The sequence below is a fragment of the Papaver somniferum genome, chromosome 5, assembly GCF_003573695.1.
Source record: "Papaver somniferum cultivar HN1 chromosome 5, ASM357369v1, whole genome shotgun sequence".
Classification (NCBI taxonomy): domain Eukaryota; kingdom Viridiplantae; phylum Streptophyta; class Magnoliopsida; order Ranunculales; family Papaveraceae; genus Papaver; species Papaver somniferum.
The window spans coordinates 122222282-122235463 of NC_039362.1; positions in this window are offsets into that span (position 1 = coordinate 122222282).

A 13182-nucleotide genomic window follows, 5' to 3' on the forward strand; every position below is an offset into this window, starting at 1 on the left:
AAATGCTTGGAGAATTTCAATTCTAGAAATACAATACTAGGTAGTATTAAGCAGGTAAGAGTTGGTGAACATTATGCCGTGCAACAAATACAAGTTGAAGTCCTTAATTGGTGAGGATAGTTGCAGACAGAAGTCCAATGTTAAAAATACGAGGTACTATGCACATTAATACTCTTTGTCTTGTGGTGATGATCATTGTGCCATGGATATTGACCTTTGCCCGAGATGTCGGTTCTTTCAGATGGTTTAGGATTGTCCAGCAGAGAATCGCCAAGGTAAAAAGTGGAACCTCATTCATGCAGGGCATATAGATTTTTCATTTGACGATGTTATCAATGCATTCGGTACATCAATGACGTCGAAACTTGAGGAAACCTTTTGTTTAGAGTTACTTTGCTTGGATTATTGGAATCAGGTGAAGGCTTGATACATCCTCATCCTTCATATAGGTTTTTTTTTGGAAGCATTTCCTGTAGTTGTTTGCCTTTTTGTATGCCTCAGACCTTTTTAAAGTGTTGTTTTTTATATATAAAATAATGAGTAAACTAGCAAAAAGAATGGCAGCTCAGCAGTTACATGGCCAACTGTTGAGTTGTCGACAACACCAAACATTGGTAGAACTACACAAGAGTTATCGAAAACATTAGGATTTATCTTTACAGATTAAATTTGATTAAACAAATACAGAAGATTTGGTCCTTTTCAATTAAAGTTCTCTAAATCAGTAGAGTAAAAAACTATGTTATGAAGTTCAACTGTCATAAAATTTTGTTTTCTATTGATTTTGATCAGCTTTCCTAGGATAAAAGAGACTGCATCAAAATTTTCATCTTTCATTTGATGGTAAACTTGGTCGAACCTTTGTTATACTTCAGTTTGCGTAACTCAATATAAGCTATGATATGATGCCACCTGGGTGATAAAATAAAAGAAAAAGTCTACCGATATGTCTGAAGTAAAAGAAAAAGTCTACTGGTATGTCCGAAAATGGTAACCGATTAAAAATAAGTTAACTTTTTACCTTTCAAACATAGCTTTGAATATCTCATGTCGTCCGGTGATTCCAAATAAGCCACCGGAATACAATTTGGGGATCAGAATCGGTTTTTATGTGATGGATCCTTCCCTTTTGGCATGAATTTAGTTAAATTGAACTGTCACAGCAGCAATCACCTGTTGGATTGAGGATGATTTTCCAATTTTTAAATCAGATTGTTTGAGTTTTATCTGGAATGAATTAATGTAACTCAGTAATTCTAAGAAGGGCATGCTTCTATGAAATTTTATTCGGATAATGTGGCGGTGACGAATAAGATATTATACAGATTGTTTGAGTTTTATCTGGAATGAATGTTGCTATGAAGTTTCATTCGGATAATGTGGTGATGACGAATGGTAGAGTGCTTTGGACGCGGATGGAGAATTCCCTTACGAGCTGCTTTCAGCTATGTCCCGTTAGCTATATGAATGTACAAGATCTTCTATCTGTCGAGAGTGTGTGCAAATTCTTAAGCTCTACTGTTCAGAGTGATGCTCGTTTGTGGAGGGATATTCATATAGATCAGCTGGCATCGAGGGAACGAATTACACACGATGATTTTCTGCAGATAGCTAACTGGGCTGAAGGAAACTTGAGAACTTTGAGTCTGGTCAAGTGTTTTAAGATAACAGATGATAGTCTGAAGCGTGTGCTCGAAAGAAATCCAATATTAATCAAGCTGAATGTTCTAGGATGTGCGAGACTAACTGTTGAGGGGACCCTGAAACGCTTGAAGAATTTCAAGTCTAGAAATACACCAATAAGTGGGATTAAGCAGGTTAGAGTTGGTGAATTTTATGACGTGCAATAGACACTTTGAAGAGTTGAAGTCCTTAATTGGTGAGGATAAGTGCAAACATAAGTCCTATGTTAAAAATCCGAGGTTCTATGGTCAACAGTACTCCCTGTCTTGCAGTGATGATGATTGTGCCATAGATATTGAGCTTCACATGAGATGTTTTGTTCTTTCGGATGGTTTATGATTGTCCAGCAGAGATCTTCCCAAGTAAAAAGGTGAAACCTTAGGCCTGCAAGCAGTGGCGGAACTAGACATTTGGTGCAGTCCTGGCTTGAGCAATATAGAATAGGCTGTAAAAACATGGACTTGGGCTGATTTGGGGGTGGCTTCAGCCAGAAGAAGCCTGGATGTAGTTCCGCCCCTGCCTGCAAGGCATGTAAATAATGTTTGTAACGGTGTTATTAATGCGGTCTGTGCATCAATGTCGTCGAACTTGAGGAAACCTTTTCTATAGAACCACTTTGCTCAGATTGCTGGAATTAGGTGAAGGCTTGAGACATCCTCATCTTTTTTTCTTTTTTTTTTGGAAACATTTCCTATAGTTGTTTGCTTTTCTTTTGATAAAAGTTACTGGCATCTGTAATGATCATGGTTAATTAACGTATTATGTGTTAGGGTATATATTTAAAAAACATAGTTTTGTAATTTTTTTCCAAAGTTAGAGAGATAGTGTGGTGGTATTATTTTGAGCTCCCACACTATAGGCATGGGTTCAAATCCCACCCCCATACATTTCCACTAGGGTATATATAATATATATGGTAGGTTTGGATGTAGAATTTTAAAGGTGAAATTTATGGGTTCAGGGGATTTGGTAGAATTACATTTCCCTTTGCATGTTTGGTTGCCCGAATCCTTGGAATCATGTTTCCTACGGGATTCAGTTTCCCAGCAAATCCTCCATATGGAGTCCGACTCCTCCCCCCTAGGATTTGCTGGGAAACTTATCAAGGGATTTATGGACCCACTTTTTTTTAACTCTAAACCCCATATATATATGCAATTTTAAGATTTGAGGGTAATGACAAACGGTACAAAGACTTTAATACAAGAAAACTCTATAAATCCTAGGAACTTTAATTGAGTTACCAAACACACAAGGAATTTACATGAATCCCAAAATTCGTAATCCCATGGGATTACGAATTCCTGGAAACGATGAATTCTGCAAACAAATTCACCAATACTATATACTTATATTACATTAGTCCGGGAGCAGGGCCTTGGGGTCTTGGGAGGTCTGCTGATCCAGAAACTTATTTTTGCCGTTTTTAATTTAGACTTTCAAAACGTATTTTAAGTAATTATTATTGTCGATTAATGTTATTAATTCAGTAACTATATTCTGACCGTTTTTTTATAACTTGTGAGAGGATTTTATGTGTGCATTAAAGCCTGATTTATTTTCATTAAAAATGTATTGATTATTTTCTGAGTTATAAAAAGACAGTTTTTGGAGAAGATGAAAACACAGAGTTTTACATCTATTGAGTTCTGAGCAAGTATTAGAAAGAGTGATAGTTGGTTCGATTTCTAAAGGTGCAGAGAAATCGATCAAGAGAGTATCAGCTTTTTTATCCCATAGGGTTTTCGACAAGTTTTTGACTGCTAGCACAATTAAGAGGCAGAGTCGCGAAACACCTTAAAGATAGCGACCTAGTCCGCGACTCAGCTGTTTGAGATTCGTTTTGTTTTTTGTGCATCGTTTCCAACATTATGAAAGATCAATATTTTAAATTAACTAGGATCCCATCAGTTGAAATCAACAAAAATTAAGCAAATTGAATAGAAATCAAGGGGTCTTGATAACTAATATATGCAAACAAAAGTTATTAAATTAGTAGAGTGATTAAACTTTTTGATTATAGTTCGGGTTAATAAAAAGTGATACCCGACTTAAATAGCGATGATGAGCCGAGTGAAATCTCGAATTAGATATCATAAAGAATGAAAAAAATGGTGTTAGTCGTGGGAGATTTCAATGTATTTCAATAGAGTTGGCAAATTCCATGTTAGTCGTGGAGGAGTTTGTCAAAATATTTTAAAATTAGTGGTGAGAGATTTCTAGGGTGTAGGATCAGAATCTCGCAACGATAATGTCTCAGCGAAATTATCAACTACACAACACAACAATGTCGCAGAACAATTTCAGAAATGATATAATAAACGCCGTCAGCTAAAATCATGAGAAAGATGTAAGGATCCTGCGAAAATTAGAGAGTTTGCGAGATTAAGATTTGTAAGGTTGTGAGAATGTCGCAAGTCTTATCCGAAAATAAAGGACAGATTAGATGTCATCCATTATGTATTTCCCTATAAATAGTCATTCAGTTGTAAAGGAAGGGGAGATCTTTTTTGAGTAAGAAACAAGTAAATAGGAGAGAGAAAGTCTAAAGCAGAAGTCATTCTTGATTATTTTATCTTTTCTTATAAGAACATTCAAAGATTGATCAATAAAATTAAGAGTGTAAATCTGAAAATGAGTTGAGTAATAATGAAATCACATGAGGGGTGTAGTGTAGGATTTCTTGCAACTACATAATGGCGCTAGAAACAGGGAAGATTTAGAGTGATTGATTAAGAATTTTCCATAATTTCTTGCAATATTGTTAACATTGAAGAAATGGCTAGAAGAAGAAATACATCCGAACAACCGACTACTGTTAGAAGAACCAAGAGAATTACTGGGAGAGAAAGAAGTGAAATGGGAGAATCTACTAGAATGAGAAGTAATAGAGAAAATAAAATTCAATCACCAATTCAACAAACACTAGTTCAAGGGAGGAATACAGATTATGATAGGGTGAGTATACACACTTGGCAATCAAATTCGGCAGAAGAAGTAGAAGAAGAGCAACAAAACAGAAACCATAGACAGGAAGAAAGAAATCAAGAAGCAGATGAAGGAATAATTCATGGAGATGAGGAAATTGGAGCGTTAGAAACGTTGAGACGAAGAATATATGAAGAAAGAAGAGCTGAGGCAGAAGAACGTGCAAATCTAACAAGGCAAAATCACGAATTAAGGATGGAGAATATGAGACTACAGAATAGAAGATCGAGAAGTATTACAAAATCATATTCAAGATCGACTAGAAGAGAAATGAGGCGAAACTCACCCACAATCAATGCTGGAAACAATATTCAAGAAGAAATATCAAATCCTAATGAAGAATATCGCGAAAATAGAGAAAGAGTGATGATCGTTACGTTCCACAAAATGAAACTTTTGATGATGGGCAAAATGGTGGAAATCAAGAGAACGGACAACGTCAGGGACGAAATGACCAAGATGGCGAAGGAAATCGAGAAGGAAGAAGAATTTTACATGAAAGAAACTCAAAGAAATCAACAGACATTGAAGAAGAAATTGAAAGACATTATGCTGAACAAGCACGTTTAATCTGCGAACGTGAAAGATTGAGAGCGGAAATGGAAGAACAAGAGCTTCAGGAGACAATTCGCCAGAACAATCACGACAATCGAGAAAGAAGGCGTACACAAAACCGGAATAACGGTAATCTCAATGAGGATGATAGAGTACAGAGGATGGCTGAAAGACAGCGAATGAATTGATAAGAAATGAACAAAATCATGGAGGGGAAAATGAAAGGCATCATCATATGCGAATTCAAGATAGAGATGAGGAAGAGAATCGCAGAAGAAGACGAGATGAGGATAATGAAGAAGAAATGCAAAATTTCGCGAGAGAAGATAGACATGAACGCAGAAGAAGAGAGGCGAAATTAAAAAGACCAATGGATCAAATTCAGGTGTAAATAAACAAATCTTGAAAGAATTAGAAGAAATGAGAGGAATGCTAAATAATAGAGGAGAAGTAGGCAGAAGACAATTGGATGAAGCAATAGAAGAAGCTGCGAAAACTCCATTTACAAGGGAAGTACAATTAGGAGGAATACCACCGAAATGCAATTTGCCCGCATTAACCAGCATTTTTGATGGAACAACTTGTGCAATTCAACACATTAAAGCCTATGTGAGGTGCATGCTACAATGGGGAAATCATGATGCCGTATTGTGCAAATGTTTCGCATCCAGCTTAACAGGAGAGGCGTTAAAATGGTTTGAAGGTCTACCAAAGAACACAATAACATCCTTCAATCATTTGCAGACTACATTCCTATGGGCATATATAAGTAATAATTCTTCGCGACCTGGTATAGAAGATGTGTTTGGATTAAAACAGAGGATTGGCGAAAGTTTGAAACACCTGACTAAAAGATGGGGAACTATGTGTAGCGAAATGGTTGGCCGTGTAGATGAGAGATATCTTATATTATCATTTATCAATGCTATGTTTGCAACAAACCTATTGTATGTCCAAATTTTCAGAGTCAAGAATACGATCGCAATGACTGAACTGCGAGAACTTCAAGAAGAATACATTGCTCTAGAGGAAAGGCAAAATGAAATGGAATCATATCCAGTTGCGAACACCAACTCACAAACAGCTAATGCAAGTTTATTACCCAAGATAATAAATACAGTAGAGAATACTTCGCAAGTACAGCAAGAGAAGGTGACGGGTAACAATCAACAGAAACTAGTGGCTATGGGAAGCCGAGATCAAGAGGAGTATGAAAGAGAAAGAAATTTCTACAATCGTGGTGGAAATAACAAGATTCAAAGACTCGATCAACCACAAGAAACTTATGGAGGTCAAAGACAAAACTATAGTAGAGGACAAGGAGGTCACAAGGTAGTATGGTAAGAAATAAAGATGCCGCCTCTAAATGCAAGTGTGGAGAAAATATGGGAAGCTATAATTTTGATGGAGAATATACCAACACCATGAAACATGGGAACGGAACCACCTCCAAACCACAGAAGCCATGAGTTTTGTTCATATCATCATTTTCATGGACATACAACAAATGATTGCAGAAATATAAAAAGAATTATTTTTAGAATGATAGATCAAGGAAAACTAAACCACTTTTTGGTAGGGCATCCACAATCTCAACCACTTCCACCGCCACCAGAGCATCACAAAGTGAACACGATGAAAAAGAAGGAAACATTCTTCATAGAAGTTGGTGCAAAAGCAAAAAATCTATTCTGTCACTCTATCGTACACTCATATAAGACAATTGAAGATTTTCATGATAATTTTTTGAGTAGAGTGTTCGCAAGAGATAACGATGGAAGAAAAATTATGAATATTGCGAAAATCTCACTAGTAGAGGAATGGCAAAAACAGATTATTTCTTTTACTGCAGAAGAGATTCCCGAAGGTGAGGAGATGCATGATAATCCATTGGTGGTAAAATTAGAAATTAATCCAAAACCTAAAGAAGATGAGGATGATGAAGCTGAAGATTCATGGGCAATTGGTAGAATTCTAATCGATACTGGAAGCTCTGTGAACATCTTATTTTATCATACTTATAAAACTATGGGAGGAAGAGATGATGATCTTATACCATCAACATATAAGATATATGGTTTTAATGGTACTGCTAACAAGCCTAAAGGGGAGGTTACTATGCGAATTCCATTGAAGGGAATATCTTTCGAAATCTTATTCTGTGTCGTTGATGTAGAATCACCCTACAATGCGTTAATTGGTCGACCTTGGCTACATGGAATTCTAGGTGTAGCTTCAACTTTCCACCAATGCATCAAATTCCCTCACCCCAGTGGTGTATGAATCATAAAGGGATATTGGTTTGAAGGAAAGAGGTGTTACGAAACTGAGATAGAATCTTGCGAAGGAAGAGCAAACAAGAAGGAAAATTGGTGACACAAAATCAAAGATACACAGAGAAGTGAGAGGTTGATGGTGGATGCAATTGAAAGAAAAGGAGAAGAGATGATGCGAAACTAGTGCTAGCTCAGAATAAAAATGATGAACATACCACTACCAAGGAAGCAGTAGCAGAAAATAATAAAGAAGCAGAGGATGGCAAAGGTAATAAAAACAAGAAATGTATGAATGATTAAGTTGTTGCAACACTTTCTCAATAAGTACAATTCTCAAAAATACATTTGATTGAATGATAAAATTGAGATTGCGAAATCCAAATATAATTGGTGATGTGCGAGACTCTCGCAGAGATAATGAATTTTACAGAAAATAATCAGAGAAAAATGACAAAAGAGAAAGAGGCGAACCTTTATGGCGTACACCCTAGTTCGCGAATACAATTTCGCAAGAGGCAAATGTAAGACCTAAAGTACGTCATATAAGGGGGTACCTGTTGCATGGCTCAGGGAAAGGCTACACCGCCACCAGAACCTGAGTCATGGAGATTCGGGGTCAATAAAGCCTATCCGGGAGAGGCACCTTGGATTCTCAGCTTAAGCATATGACTTAGGTTGGGCGACTAAGGTAATAAGGACTCTCCCAAGAAATGCAGATCTGATCAAGGCGCCGAGGTACACGGTTGAGTCAAGAGTGCCAGGGACGTTTGAAGCGTACTTTGCCATTCTTGACAAGTCTTGGCTTATACTTCACTCGGCCTGAAGAAAACCCCACTTAGGGTGCAGTCTCGTAACCATAAGCCCTATAGGTAAAAGGGATAAGAGGCTGCGAAAACAACTGGTTGTTGTTAAGACTGGATGAGAGGAGCTAACCTTGTATGGTAGAAGTACGCCTCCTTGAAGGGGCAAACAGGGGGGAGATAAGGGCGGAACCCTCCATTAGGGAGCTGATAAGTGTCTTAAGACGCAAATGTCATGAGGCTTTTTATTCGCAAGGGTATTAAGGCTTGTCATATTTGTGCAACAATCCTGAAGAGGCAATAATACAAAAGAAAAAGATAAGACGAGATCAATGGGTTTTCGCATGAAAGTGCGAAGACATCCTGCGATTTCGTCGCAAGACGGCAATGTCATGGGGCTTTATTTTCGCAAGAATATTTAGACCTGTCATATTATCGCAACATTCCTGAAGAGGCCATAATACAAAAGAAAAAATTTAAGGCAAGATCAATGGGTTTTTGCATGAAAGTGCAAGGACGTCCTGCGATTTTGTCCCAATGACAAGAGGTAGCATAATAAGACCTTTAATTAGGAAGGCAAAATAAGACCACACAGGAATGAGATTTTGAAAAGAATCAAAATTCACTTCGCATAAGATAGCGAAATTATACATAATTAACTGCGAAATTGAGGCATAAAATAAGAAAAATTTATAAAATCTCTCATTTGGATACAAATAACAGAGGCAAGTATGGGAATGTATGAAATTAGAAAATTTTATTTGTCTCCATATGATAGATTTACTCAAAGATTCAAAAATTAATGATTATATTGATTAACTGTATTGCAAGGAAGAATTTTTTTAATGAATGCAAGTCAAAATGAAAGAAACACAAATATACAGAAAGAAGGAATAAATGTACAAGTATTACAAAGAATCAAAGAAAAAATAAAGAATACTTCTTAGTTGATCCTTCATTATCTTCATCAGACATGTTCCCTTCTTCGTCTGCGTCAGAATCTTCATCACCATCAGAACCTTCATCACCATCAGATTCTTCATCATCAGCTTCGCTATCAGAGATAATCAAACTGGGAGTATTTTGTGGGATTTCTTCCAAGAGACAAGGATAATCAGAATGTGGGATATTATGATCGTCACAAACCATTTGGATAGTTTGATTACGAAAATGCATAGTATCATTCTTAAAATTCGCAACGGTGATCTTGATTTGATTCTTTAATCTTGAATACTTGTCGTTGCGAGAAGAAAGATTCTTTGCGAGTTCCTCCTTTTCAGCTTCGAGTTCTTCAATCTTTTCACGATATCTACTTTCAGAATCTGCGAGCAAAAGACAATCAATTATTAACTTGATGAAAATTCATAAGAAGCAAAAGATTAGTAAAGAAGAGCAGTTAGTAACCTTCTCTGTCAGAAATCATATCTCTAATCAAGGCTGTATGCTCAACTTGGAGACTAAAATTTACACCTAAATCTTTTCTGGCATCATCTAAGATTTTTGCATCCCAAACAAATTCATCCTCATTACTTATAAGAAGACGAGAACGAATATGATTTTCCCTTTCGCAGAGTTCGAAGTTCTTGCGGTTAGATTCATATCGTTCAAGTTGAACTTCAAGAAGAGTCTCTTGGAATTTCGCCAAAGCCTTAGCACCTTGATCAGAGATGCGATCCTTATCATCTATGAGACCGCTAATTTTGGTTCTTAACTCATTGGTTTTCTCTTTAGAATCAAGAAGGAGACGCTTAAATCGGTTGGCTAAGCCTAAACTAGATCTATGGTCAATTTCTAAGAGGCGAAATTTAGATTTAAGCTCATTTAGAGAAAGAGATGAAATTCTATCATTTGAGAAGCTATTTAAGGAATTGTTAAGACGCTCAAGAAGGGTATCATTATCCAAGGCATTAGGAAATGAACGAAGAAGGGTAGCTTCATCAGAAAGACCATAAATGTCTGCAAAAATGATCATTTAAATAAGATAAAACAACAGGATGAATGAATGAAGGGAAAGAGAAAAGTAACATACCATAAAGATGATTATTAGCTTGCTGAAGACTAGAAATTTTGTTCTTATATGAAGAAGAATCAATTTCTAGTTGTCTATTTTTCTCGCAAAGACCTTTAACTTCAGCTTCCAATTCTTCATTCTTTGTGCGAAATTGAAGATTCTTCTTTTCAAGATTTTCGCGTCTCCTCTCTAGATCCGAGGCAACAACGAAAGAAGCTTTTCCAGTCTGCGAGAAAATATAAAAAATATTAATATAGAAAGAAATTTTGAGTTATGACAATGAAGAAATAAAAGAATAAAAATACATCAGACTATTGAGGGAATGCAAGAAGTCGGGAGTCATTGATCTAGAAACTCCATGAAGAGAACTATCACCATCCAGCAAAGGGGCATCGCAAAGTGTAGCAAGAGCCTTGCAGGTGTTGGCAAATTGTTTATCTCCCATTACTTGCAGAGAATCAGAAAAGAGGCCAGAGAGCTTAGCCATAGAAGATTCAGGAGGAAAATATTCACTTGCGACAAGATCATCATTGTCCTCATCATCCTTGTCACTTTCGTAATTTTTTTGAGGAGGAATATTTGAAGGAGAATAAGAACGGACTTTCCTTATCTTTGAAGGAGGAGCAGTTGATTTTCCTTTGTGAAGAGCACCTTTACCTTTATCACCAGTCTTCGCAATATCAACAGGCTCTTCTATTTCAGCAATAATCTTCACACACAGATAGAAATAAGAAATGAAAGCAACAATATACAGTTTAAAATCATAAGGAAAAATTTCTTACCTCATCTGTGTATGAACGAAAAGCTAACAGAGTACTAGCTTTCCCAGTCCTGTTATAACTATCTTTCAGTTTTTGGATCTGCAGAATGTCGCAAGAGTTAGAGAACAAAATAATAAAGATAAATAAAGAAATGTAAAGTGAACCAAATGGGAAGAAACATACCTCTTTCTCCTTCTCGAGCCAAGAGAAAACCCAAGGTTGATAAGCAGCGAGATTCGCAGGAAGAACATTTGACCCAGCAATGTAAGGTCCTTTTAGCATTAAAGGAAAAACAAACCATTTATCATCTTTGGATTGGCGAGGAGTTGTATTTTTTCCAGAGTGCCAGTCAATATCTTGCATGAGAATTTTAGCTTCATCAATGTTATCTTTCCTTTTGAAGCGAATACCCCAGCGAGTATTCTCTTTCTTCATGGAGATAAGTTCATAGTTCTCAAAGAAACTCGATACTGTGTATTTCTCAACAATTATCTCTAGGTCTGCGAATTTAGGATCCCTAAGTTCTTTGGAGTACATAGATCCTTTACCAACACCACAGTTAGCGAACTCTAGCATCAAACGGATGCAATCCCCACTCAGTTGGAAGATAGCTCGCGAAAATCCTGGATGAGCGAGAATTTCATAGAATAAAGGAAGATCTGGGTCATAAAGAGGAATAGAGAGACCTGCGAGAATCTGACCTAGCGAAATTATGATTGATTGATCATCATAGTACTGATCAGAGAAAAGTTTGACAGAAAGAATTGATTTGACATTTTCACCAGGAATGGTAGAGAGTATGAAACCTTTATTAGCAAGATCTTTTTGGGCATGTTTTAAATTCTTCTCATGTCTATGACCACTTGGAGCCATATTTGAATATAGAGTATGGGAATGAATAAAAAGTAAGAAGATTGAAGGGGGAAAATTACAGTAGCAGAACTTGCAGAAAAATAACAGAGTTACAGAGATGAGAGAATAAAAAGAGAAGAGAAAGTAAAAAGAAAGTGGAAAGAAGAGTATATAAAGGAGATTTTTTTACTCGAAGAAATAAACATCATTAAGAAGAAAAGATGTGAGCGGTTGAAAAGCAGCGGTTACAGAAGACGTGTCAAGAAACAGATGGAAGAAAGAATACGTGTGATAAATGCATAATATGAAGAGATGAACAGCTGCGGCATTTCTCACATCATTCTCTACTTTGCAGAGAAGATATGAGAAGAGGCGAGATGTAAGATCAGAATCTCGCAACGATAATGTCTCAGCGAAATTATCAACTACACAACACAACAGAGTCGCTGAACAATTTCAGAAATGATATAGTAAACGACGTCAGCTAAAATCATGAGAAAGATGTAAGGATCCTGCCAAAATTAGAGAGTTTGCGAGATTAAGATTTGTAAGGTTGCGAGAATGTCGCAAGTCTTATCCGAAAATAAAGGACAGATTAGCTGTCATCAATTATGTATTTCCCTATAAATAGTCGTTCAGTTGTAAAGGAAGGGGAGATCTTTTTTGAGTAAGAAACAAGTAAATAGGAGAGAGAAAGTCTAAAGCAGAAGTCATTCTTGATTCTTTTATCTTTTCTTGTAAGAACATTCAAAGATTGATCAATAAAATTAAGAGTGTAAATCTAAAAATGAGTTGAGTAATAATGAAATCACATGAGGGGTGTAGTGTAGGATTTCCTGCAACTACACTAGGGAGTTTCTAAAACTACCTCAAAATCCCTTAAACTCCCCTGTTAGTGGTGAGAGATTTGATTAGAATCTCTTAAACTCCCGGTTAGTCGTAAAACACTAGAGTTATAGGGAGTTTACAATTTGGGGGAGTTTGAGGAAGTTTCATGATGTTTTTGTGCTTGGACAAAATCTCTCAAAAAACAAGAGATTTATGCTCTAACTCCCCCAAATTGTCTAGACTCTTATACACTTCCTCTAAATTCCTAGGGATTTAACTACATTAAAATCTTTCAAACTCTCCCACAACTAATCCCTGAAAGTAAACTCTACTTGCCCCCATCTATAACACTCGCATCAAAATTTTATTCATCAAACAAACAAGGTGCTGCACTCCTCGAGGATCCCAGCAGCGGTAAAATTGAAAAA